We start from the raw sequence: 11785 nt of genomic DNA on the forward strand, positions 1-11785 counted from the left end.
TCAGTGGCTGAAATGTCATTGGCTGCAATGATGTTCAGAAGTACCTCACCAGGCTGTCCTGCTGAGGTACCTTTGGGTGGACTCAAAACCCCATCCTTTCAGTTTGAGGCCATTAACTGTTTGCACCACCCAGGGACTCAGTACATTGACTTGGTCACAGGACTCACTTTGGGGGGTCTCTGTCTCCAAGTGCAAGAGAGGACTTTCTCCAGGCAGCTGCACCTTGGGGCACCAAGAGACCTTGAGACTGGACATACCCTGAGTTCTGGGTGGACAATTACGAGGACAGTGCTTCCAATTGTCTGCTTGCTTTTTGCTGGAGTTGCTGGTCACAAGAGAGCCCTAGGTATAGTGCCCAGTATGAGGGGCAGCTGAAGTTTATTGGACAATGGTTAATTCATTATTTGTTTGAAGAAAGCAGGAGAAGCTAGCTGGTTCTACATCTCGATAACCATCACCAGTATTTACATTAAGTGTTCCAATTCACAGCACACTTAACAATATTGCCTCATATGAGCTTCAAAAAGGCTCTTAAGGTATTTTCATTTGCAGAGAGGAAGCTGAGGCTCAGAGTAGCTTAATACTGTGCATGAGTTTGCTCAGCTTGTGAGTGGTAGAGCTGCTGTTCAAGCTGACTTTCCACTGCACATAACTGCTTACCTGTCAGGTTATGGACTGCCTCTGCTGCCTGCTTATTCATCTTGGGGAAGAAGAGTCATTGTACTCTGGTTCCACGAAGGTCTCGTTATCCAAATTCCCTCTATTCTGGATGATCAGAATTTTGCTGGCTGTCATGGGATGTGGTTTGAGTCCACCTAGAAGGACCTTGGAAAAAAGGTTCTGTGATCTGTGATCTACTTCTGAAAAAAATGAGCCATGAAAACCCTATGGAACACAGTACTGCTCTGATCCCTGGGGTCACCATGAGTCTCTATTAGTGTGACAGAAAGTGGTATATTGTGAGACTGGTTATCTTTAGCAGGGCAGGGAGATGGCTATGGTTGTGTCCTCAAATGGCAGGTTCAAGTGTGCTTCTAACACCAGGGACTCTGGAAGGGAAGCTGGATTTGCAGCCAATAATGACTGACTTAGGTTGGGTATCCTTGAAGCACAGCCTGAGACAGGGATTCAGATACCGGTGATACATCAAGGAAGGGAGTGAAGGAAGCAGGATTGGAAAGGAAGAGTCAAGGGAGGATGTGTGCTCAGGGAAAGTCTTACATTGGTTTGACTCACATATATTGCAGGGCAGTGATGTCTGGCTTGGAGGAAGGGATGGGACTTTCATATCCCCTTACCAGTCATTGGCCACCCTGAGTAGTTCTGGTAGTGACACAGCCTCCCAGGTATCACATCAGCCAAGAGCATTTGCCACACGCTCAGCCACTGTGGGGCAGAGTATCCCAGCAGGTAAAAGTGATCCAGGTGGGGCACCCATTGCAACTGCTATCATGCCTACAAGCACCACCATTGTATAGATCACCAATGTGGTTTTCACCTGATCTGGCAGTGATTTTCATTTTATTGAGTTTGCATTCGCAGAGTGTAGCCATTAAAATAGAAACCAATGATGTCAAATTCTGCTTCCACCAAAAACAACTAGGTGCTATTTTAACTGAGATATTATTCTTAATAGGTCGTACAGTCCAAAAAAAAAAAAAACCAAACTCACTGCCATCGAATTGGATCTGACTCATAGTGACCCCTCCTTGGGTTTCCAAGGCAGTGTCACTATAGAAGTAGATTGCCCAACCTTCCTTCCGAGGAGTGGCTGGTGGGTCATACAGTCATGTGGCTTTAAATTCTTAAGTACAAAAAAGGTGTGCCATGCCAAGCCTCCTTCCCACCCCTGACCCCCACAGCTGGCTCTTCTCCTAGGGTTACCCAGCATTCCCAGAGTTGTGTGTTTCTCTCCAGGGACAGCATATGCACAACAACAACAGAGGCTTAGATATCAAAGTGTTGATGAATCTGATGCAGTATAGTGAGATACCACCTTCCTGGGTTTTTTGTGCCGCTCTAACAGAAATACCACAAATGGGTGGTTTTAACAAACAGGGATTTATTCTCTTACAGTTTTGGAGGCTAGAAGTCTCAGTTCAAAGTGCCAGCTCGAGGGGCTGGATGAAAGTGCCTCGACCTTGGTCTTCAGCTCTGCCTCTTGCTCCCAGCCACTGAAGCTGAAGGCTTCTCTTAACTCAGGCAGCTGCTGGCTGCTGAGGTTGACAAACCCAAGGTTGACAAGTAAAATGTCACAGTCCCAAGATTATCAAGCAGCATGGCAGACCACTAATTCAAGTCCATTAATAGTCCCAAGATCAGCAGGAACCATGGCAGACCATTGAGATGAAGACTCGGCCAATGCAGGATCCAGCTGTGCCTAAGGCTAGAGTCCTTCCTCAAAGCTTCTTTATACAGGAAGCAGACAACATCACTAAAGCAGCTACCCAGCTGCTCACAGTAGACTCCACCATGGAGATGATTACCAGTCTCATCATGGGGAATAACTACATCCAGCTACCCAGACAAATTGACACACAACCTTAACTACCACACAAGGCCACTGGGGCTCTTCTGAAAGCAGCTGAGCTGAATTTTGCTTTTTCTTTGGCGAGAGCATCCATGGCCTGAGTGAACTCTCGTGGAATACTTACAATGCCTTAAAAAAAAAAAAACTTTAAAAACATTTCCAAACTCTTTAGATCCTCCGGTTACTATATAAACCAATGATATAAGAATGCAAATTATGGTTTCCTCCTTAAAGCAAATCATATATAAAGAGTGTGCAGTACTGTCTCACAGCCCTCGTTGTTGTGTTAGGGGCTGTTGAATTGCTTCCAACTCACAGCAACATGGTACAACAGAACAAAACACGGTCCTTCACCGTCCTCAGTTGGGCCCACTGTTGCAGCCACTCTGTCAGTCCATCTCTCTGAGGGGCTTCCTCTTTTCCACTGAGCTTCTAAAATCCCAAATATTTAAAATAATTTAAATTTCACTCACTTCGCTATTTAGTTCAAATTATTGAGGTTTCACTACATTTATCACCTAATGCCGTTTGCATAGTGTTTAATGGCTTACTGAAACCTGCACTCCATTTCCAAAGTGTATTTAGAAACGCTATTCTGTCAGCACCTTGTGAATTGTAACTGTGCTCTCCCTTAATGCCGTGGTTTTACTATAACTCGTAGGTACTCTGTCAACATAAGAACTGCTCAACCAGGGAATGGGCTCTGGTTGGGGAGCAGCCTGTCATAGGAGATGTTGAAGGAGCAGCTGGGACATCAGCGGGCAGTTACACAGGACATCTCTACACTGTGTGACAGACAGCCTTCGAAGACTTCCCCAGCCCTGTCATAGCTGGGCGTCTACTCTATTCATCTTTGTTATCATTATTGCTTTACAGGCCATTGGCTCACTTGAATTCCAGGCTGTCAGGCTCACATTGTGGACTTATCTTCCAAGTTTTGGTGTCTCAGGTTTCTTCCAATGGCTATAAATGTCCAATTAGAACCTGCTTTGTACTCTTGTAGGCCTGCTGTGTTTTTTCTCTTGCAAATGAGCTCCCTCCTTTCAGTTCCCCTTTGTATTTACACCCCCTCTTAGGTTGCAGAGAAATCCTCTAACTTGTGCCTGACCCGTTCCAGCCCCGAGATAGATTTTGGTGGCACCCCCATGAGGCCATGGGGGGAAAAAAATCTCATTTCCGTCCAAGAAATAGAATCATTATCTTGATTGAAGTAATAATCTTTTCCCAACCTGCAACCAGATAAAGCATCAAATTGGTGGAGTTTCCTTATCACTGCACAGTTTGCAGGACACAGAATAATGGCCTGTCAGCTGCCTCTGGTGGGCTGGGCTCTGTGATACAGAACCCGCAGCTGCTAGCCTGATTTGGATTGTTCCATGTGTGGTGTTGTGTAAAATGATTCCATTATGACAAATCTCATAAAAGGAGAGGGTAGTGTGGAGTCTAGAACAGCGTAAACAATAAATACAGCTACTACTGTTATTATAAGGAGCTAGGTGGTGCAGTGCCTAAGGCACGACTACTAACCAGAAGGTTGGTGGTTCAAACCCACCAGCTGCTCCACGGGAGAAAGGTGAGATAATCTGCTTCCATAAAGATCCCAGCCTTGACAGCCCTATGAGGTAGTTCTACTCTGTCCTCTAGGGTCACTATGTGTCAGAATTGATCCAATGGCAATGGATTTGGTATTTATTAAACAACACCTAAAATACACGGGTAATTGTAGGAGCAACTGAATTCTGCAGAGGTTCATGTCCTTTGAATATGGGAGTGCTTTGGAACCGTCTAGGCCTGCATTTCTGGGACTTGAGTAAGGGAGTGACATCTTGAGAAGATAAACTGGGTCTCAGTTTCAGGTAAAAAGCAGGTCTGACAGAGGCAAGCAAGCTGACATCTTTGGGAAGGAGGCTGAGAAGGCTTGAGGTAGGAGGCAGGGGGATCTGGATTCTAGCCCTGGCCTACCACCAATGCTGTGAATCGTTGGCCTGTCAGGCCTCAGTCTCCTCAGTGTATGAAGAGGGTAGCACAGAAGGAGGCGAGGCAGTGTGTGTGTGAAGTCCAGGTAACTGGCTGTACCCTTGAACCTCATAGTCCCATGTCCATGAGTAGGGAGGCTTAGCCATTTCCTGGCCCTCCAGTGCTAAAATGCTGACTCTCACCTGGACTTTTTCTTCTTACACTGCTCAACTCCACACAATGCAAAATGGCAAGCACTGCTGTGGAGTCAGATCCGACTCATAGCGACCCCTCCTTGGGTTTCCGAGGCGGTATCACTACAGAACTAGATTGCCCAGCCTTCCTTCTGAGGAGTGACTGGTGGGTTTGAACCATCAACCTTTTGGTTAGCAGTCAAATAAATGCCTTAGGCACTATGCCACCAGAGCTCCTCAACTCCACAGCACTCCTGCATCAAAACAAAGATTACCTTCACCTGACAGCCATGGGATTGAGTAAAGCAAAGAGCAGTGGCCAGGAGGCTAGTCCTCCTCACTGTTTGCTTGCCTAGGATCTGGTTCAGTTCCCACACCTGTGAAAATGTAGAGGGGACTCAAAGATAGCAATGCCTGGCATTTCTGGAGAACTTACTTTGTGACAGGCACTGTTCTAATTGTTTTGCATGTATTAACTCACTTCATCCTCACAACCATTCTACACATTAGCAACTTTATTATCTGCTATTTATAGGTGAGAAGGAACAGAGAGGTTAAGTAATTTGCCCAAAGTCACACAGTAAGTACTGGAGTTGCAGTTTGCAGCCAAGAAGTCTGGTTGGAGCTCTGGAAAACTTAAAATAGCATAGACTGTATCAGGACCAATAATATAGTTCAAATAGGCTGGGCTCCCCCAGACCCTAATTCATAATCCTACGATAAACCAAACCCACTGCCATCAAGTTGATTCCGACTCAGAGTGACCCCCATCGAGTTGCCAAGGCTGTAAATCTTTACAGACATAGATTACCTCATCCTCCTCCCGTGGAGCAGCTGGTGGGTTTGAACAGCTGACCTTCTGGTTAGCAACAAAATATCTTACCCACTATGCTGCCAGAGCTCCTTAATCCTGTATAGGGAGAAGCAGTAACAGTAATAACATCTTTGTAATGTTTAAGGCGTTGGTGGTTCAGTGGTAGAATGTTTGCCTTCCACGCAGGAGGCCCGAGTTTGATTCCTCGCCAGTGTGCCTTATGCCCAGCCACCACTCATCTGTTAGTGGGGGCTTGAACACTGTTGAACAGGTTTCAGCGGAGCTTCCAGACTAAGATGGACTAGGAAAAAAAGCCCTGGTGAGCGTCTGTCAATGAAAGTCACATGAATCCACAACCGATGGTGGGGATGGTGCAGGCCCCAGCAGTGCTTCCTTCCATTGCGCACGGGGTTGCTGTGAGTCAGGGCTTGCTGTGAGCTGGGGGTCTACTCGGAGGCAGCTAACAGCAGCAACAGCACATGTTCAGGGAGGTCAGAGAGGGGTTCCTGCATGCAGTGGGAGGTGGAGCACCTTTCTAGCCAAGAGCTTCCCTGACGTCTGCTGGCTCTGATGACTTTCCCTAGGATCCTGCAGAACTGCCCCCAACTGTGAGCACCACCCCATCTTCCTCCAGAGCCCTCCCAGGCCCAGAGGAGGCAGCCACTTCCCCATGCCCTGTGCCCACTCCATGGCGCTCTCCCTCCCAGGCACAGCGTCAGTGCAGAGAAGGAGCAGGTCTTCAGAATGTTGTTTTCCAGAGGAACGCTGGCCTGATTGCCATGGTAATCACCAGCCAAACAGAGCGATTTTATAATACATTTCCATCAGAAATAGGAACAGGTGTGCAGGGGAAATCAACATTTATCAACAAGATAGGTCTCGGGAGATTAATACTGAATTTAGGGATTGCTCGAGGAAACAAAAAGAAACAAGGAAGAAATGCCACAGCCTGCCGTTGAGGTCCTTCCTTACCTGCGACCCCTCCCCTAACAGCTGCTCTGTCCCTGCCTGCCTTCCTCCTGGCCGACCCTCCCATCCTGCCTCTGAGCTTTTCACACGTGCCTCTCCCTCCCTCTCCTCTCTCTGTCTGTTGTTGTTGTTATGTGCCATAGAGTCGGCTCGACTCATAGCGACCCCTCCTTGGGTTTCCGAGGCAGTATCACTACGGAAGTAGGATTGCCCAACCTTCCTTCCGAGGAGTGGCTGGTGGGTTTGAACCACCAGCCTTCTGGTTATCAGTCAAGTGCTTTAGCCACTATGCTACCAGAGCTCCCTCTCTCTGTCTAACCCTCTGTTAATCTCTTATTGAACCTTCTCTGGAAAGCCCTCCTTAGCCACCCAACCCCGGAATCCCTGCCTGCTCTGGCCACTGCACCCCTCCGTAGTGTGCTCTGCCACTAGTTGGAAGGCTCCCTGAGGGACATGCATTGGTCACTGTGTAACCTGGCCCACCAGATGCAGAGCTGGGCTCAGCTTAGCCATTCAAGGAACTCTTACCAGGTGGGGGCTCTGGTCCGACTGTGATCCTCAGGAACACCAAGCCTCTGTGCAGCTGAGAACCTCACTGTGTTCCTAAAGGCCCAGTTTCACATGCCACTGTGACACCTGTGGGCCCCTCTCGTTTGTCCCTTCTAGAGAAAGGGGAGTCATTTGCACTGTAGTGTTTCTTCCATAGGCCTCCCTACATGGTGCAAGGTTGAGCATTGACCACGAGCCAGAAAGTTGGCGGTACAGACACACCCAAAGGTGCCTCGTAAGACAGGCCTGGTGACCTGCTTCTGAGAGGCCACATTCCTGAAAAGCCTACGGAGCAGTTCTGCTCTGCAGACATAGGGTCACGTGAGTCAGAATTAACTTGACGGCAACTAACAACAGTCCTGGGGAGTCCGTGGGTGGGACGGTTAACGGACTCGGCTGCTAATGGAAAGGTTGGAGGCTCCACCCCGAGGCACGTCAGAAGAAAGGCCTGATGATCTGCTTCCACAAAACCAGCCATTGACAACCCTACAGAGCACAGTTCGACTCTGACACATGGGGTCGTCTCGAGTCTGAATCGACTCTGTGGCAACTGATTTTTCTCTCTGGAGAAGAGGGCAGCGAGTGGAAAACCAAGAAAACTTTCAGAGCAGTTTGTGTTTTAAGCCTCAGGGTCCCTGGGTCCCTTTTACCCCCTTCAAATCCATACTCCTGGACTGGGAGGGGTCTTTCTGGTCCACTCCACAGGTACCCTTGGCTCAGCAGGGAGGATCTGGAAGCACACATGGGGTGGGGGAGGCCACCTGCTGGCCAGGCCCTGACACAGTGAGCCACGGTGATCAGTTCCACTGCTTTGTCCTGGTCCTGCAAGGCTGTCGGACCCAAAACAGGTCAAGAATTCCCTTCCCTGTGTGAGCAGGAGACCAGAATGGACGTGAGAGAGGCATCCACCTGAGAGACCTTGTTCTTCACTTTCAAGTAGGACAATGCATCAGAGGAGTTGCCAGACCCGCTCTGCAATCCAAGAGGCTTTAGCTAATATTTTTATTTTAATAGAATGAATAATCAGGAGCTCCACGTGTCTCTCAGAACTAATTTTGAAGAACGTGTTCTGCCACATGTCCCATGAGTTGAATGGGGCTCCTAAAGAGTTCATAACAAAAGATTTAAGCCAAAAAAAGGCATTCCTACATCAACTTTTCTCTCTTTTAATTTCCTTCTTGTAATGCTTCTCTGTTAGCAGTAACTTATGAAAAGATGAAATGAAGTTGGAGCCGGATGCCGCCTTGGTGGGCAGAGGCCCAATGGGGTAGTCTTTGCTTTTGTTCTGCAGTGTGAATGGCTTCACTCTCATGGAGGCCTGACAATGCAGACGTCACCTGCAGACCAATAGCAAGCACATTTGTGGGGGAGGCCATCACCTCCCTATGCAGGTATCTGTGTACATCAGGAAACAGGTGGCATACTCGAAGTAGGCAAGGTGAAGAGAGTTTGTCTAATGGTGAGTGCAGGGAATAGGGAACCCCAAAAACCTGGTGCAGCCCCCCAGGACTGTTAACACTGGGGAGCTGTTATACCCTTGAGCCTGAGGGGTTAAGGAGAGGGAGGGGTTGCTGAAAGCAGACAGAGAGGGTGGTGTGGCAGGTGAGGGTGGTGTGGCAGGGGCCACCTTTCCTGGTCACCTCTGGTCTCAGGGCACAGCCAACCTAAGTATGAGGAAAGGTGGACGAGGCATTCAACACCTAGCCTCACTCTCTCTCTCCCTCCAGTTTCCCCTCGACACCCCATTGGCTAAACAGGAAGCCAGTGGGCAAGAGGCCTGTTGCTGTGGTCTGTGGGGGCCAGCCTCTAGGACACAGATCAGAAGACAGAAGGGTGGCTAGTGGACCTGAAGGGGTAAATGGGTGGATTGCAGAGGGGAGATGTGGAGGACTGACCTATAGTCCTTGTCAGGGCAGGCCTTGTCTGAGGGCCCATTTCAGGAGTGGCAAGAAAGTCCCCAGCCCAAAGAAACACCTATCCTGCCTGTATTTCAGGGATTGTAGGCAGCAACACTGTCACAAAGGGGTTCCCTGGGAGAGGAGAGATGGTGCCCTCTCCATGCTGCACTGTCACGTCGGATCCCTCACTGGGAGAAGGCATCAAAGGGAAACTGGAGCAGCTCTAGAGAACCACCAGGGCTGGGCCTTGAAGGAGGGTGCCAATAACAGGAAAGGATTTTGTAGGTGAGGAAAAGGGTGGGTCAATGCCGAGTGCCCAAGAGCACTGAGTTTCTGAAGCTGAGGCATGCCAGGGAGACTGTAGCCCCCACAGAGCAGTTTTCCAGGTGGCAGACCGCATTCCAAGTCCAGTCCCAGATGGCCTGCATGTCCTGGGTTCAAATCCTACTCCAGGCCACCTGTTGCTCTTGAATCTTCAGGCCACTCTCTCTCTGCACCCTACAGGGGTTTACACTGATGGAAACCACCACCTGTGATAGCTAACAGGGATTGAATTCTTTCTATGGGCCAGGGCTGAGCTAGACACTCGCACACAGAATCTCTTTTAATTGATTATGGGTCCTTGGTTCCACAATCAACACCAATGAAAGCAGCAGTCAAAAAATCAGATGACATATTGCACTGGGAAAACCTGCTGCAAAAGACCTCTTTTGGGTGCTGAAGAGCAAAGATGTCTCTTTGAAGACTAAGGTGCACCTAACACAAGCCATGGTGTTTTCAATCACCTCATATGCATGTGAGAGCTGGACAATGAATAAGGAAGACCAAAGAAGAGTTGATGCTTGTGAGTTGTGGTGTTGGGGAAGAATACTGAAAGTACCATGGACTGTGAAAAGAACTAACAAATCTGTCCTGGAAGAAGTGCAGCCGGAATGCTACTTGGAAGCGAGAATGGCCAGACTTCATCTCACCTACTTTGGTCATGTTGTCAGAAGGGAACATTCCCTGGAGAAGGATATCATGCTTGGTAAAGTGAAGGGTCAGCAAAAAAAGACAAGGCCCTTAGTGAGCTAGCTGGATTGACAAAGTGGCTGCAGCGATGGGCTCAGGTATAGCAAGGATTGTGAGGCTGGCGCTGGACTGGGCAGTGTTTTGTTCTGTTGCTCATAGGGTCACTATGAGTCGGAGCTGACTTGACAGCACCTAACAGCAAAAACAATAGGAAAGCAGAGACATGGGAGGAAAGGTCACTTGCTCAAGGCCACATGTTGAGATTTGAACCCATATCTGTTAGATGCCAGGCCCATAAATCTTGACCACTGCCCCTAAGCCTGGTTACTGGCTACCAGCCCCCTGGCTGGGGAGTCTGATCTACAGAGAAGGAAATGTCATTAAAATGTTGCAAATATATTTTTAAAATTCCTTATTTGAGGGTAATTTCATACTTACAGAAAAACTATTAAAAAAATTAAAATAGTACAAAGAACTCCCTCATATCCTTATATCCCAGGTTCACCTGTTGCTAAAATTTTAAATTTTACCCCATTTGGTTTATCATTTGTGCTCCATTTATACACACACACACGTGACTTTTCTGAACCATTTGAGAGTGAGTTATATATATTGTGGCCTTTACCCTTAAATACTTCAGCATGTGCTTCCTAGAACAGGCATGTTCTCTTATACAAGCACGGCATGTGACGGTGATCATCTTTCACTACCAAAAAAAAAATAACACCAAACCCATTACTATCAAGTCAGATCCTACTGCGAGACTTCAACACATTTAACATTAATACAACACTTTTCTCCAGTATCCCACTCATATTCCAGTTTTTGTCACTTAGCCTCTAATGTTCCTGGCAGCATTTCCCCTCCAGTTCCAGATCCAGTCTAGGGTCAGGAATTGCATCCAGTTGTCATGTCTCTCTGGCTAGTGGTCCCAAAAAAGGTCAAGACTTCCCTTCCCTGTGTGAGTGGGAGATCAGAATGGATGTGAAAGAGGCATTCACACGAAAGGCCTTTCCATCTGGAATATTTGCATAGCCTTTCTCTATCTTCTATGGCACTGACAGTTTTGAAGGATATAACCCTTTCCTTATTTAAAATAAAATGCTCCACATTTGGGGTTTGTTTAAGGATCACTTTTATATCTTTTTGTACCTTGGCTGTTCATGTCTTCTTGTCCATTTTTTCTGTTGGGTTTTGATCTTTTGTCCCATAGTTTTAAGAGTTGGATATACATGAATCCCACCAGTCACGCCTCAGAAGGAAGGTTGGGCAATCTACTTCTGTAGAGCTACCGCCTTGGAAACCCAAGGAGGGGTTGCTATGAGTCGGATCTGACTCGACAGCAATGAGTTTGGGTTTATATATGTGTGTATGTGTGTGTGTGTATTATATATGCACTTTATCTGTAACACTTGGCATTTATTTTCTCCCAACTTATCATTTAGTTTTGACTTTACTTAGGGAATTTGTCACATGAAAATATTTCCAATCTTTTCTTGTATTGCCTCTGGATTTTGAGTCATAGTTACAAAGCCTTCCCTTCCATCCAGGTTATAGAGAAATTCACCCATGTGGAAACATAATTTTTAATAGCTATGTAATATTTCATTGAAAAGATGGACCATATTTGTATAGATTGTTAAGGATGAATTGAGATTCCCAGACAGGTGAAGGAGGAGGGGAGTAAGTTTGAGGGGGTGGGGGTGGGAAGCCCCACACCTGGCTGGATGTAGGAAGCATGCAGAGGGGCAGTGGTCCCTAGGCTACAGCAATGGACCCTCAAATGAGTAATCAAGCCCAGCCACCCTTTGGGTTGGGCCTAAGGTGAGGCAAGTGAGGCACCTAGGAAAATATTTAAGGAGAC

The sequence above is a fragment of the Orycteropus afer genome, unplaced genomic scaffold (assembly GCF_000298275.1).
Source record: "Orycteropus afer afer isolate SDZICR_OR568_19922 unplaced genomic scaffold, OryAfe1.0 scaffold00113, whole genome shotgun sequence".
NCBI lineage: Eukaryota > Metazoa > Chordata > Mammalia > Tubulidentata > Orycteropodidae > Orycteropus > Orycteropus afer.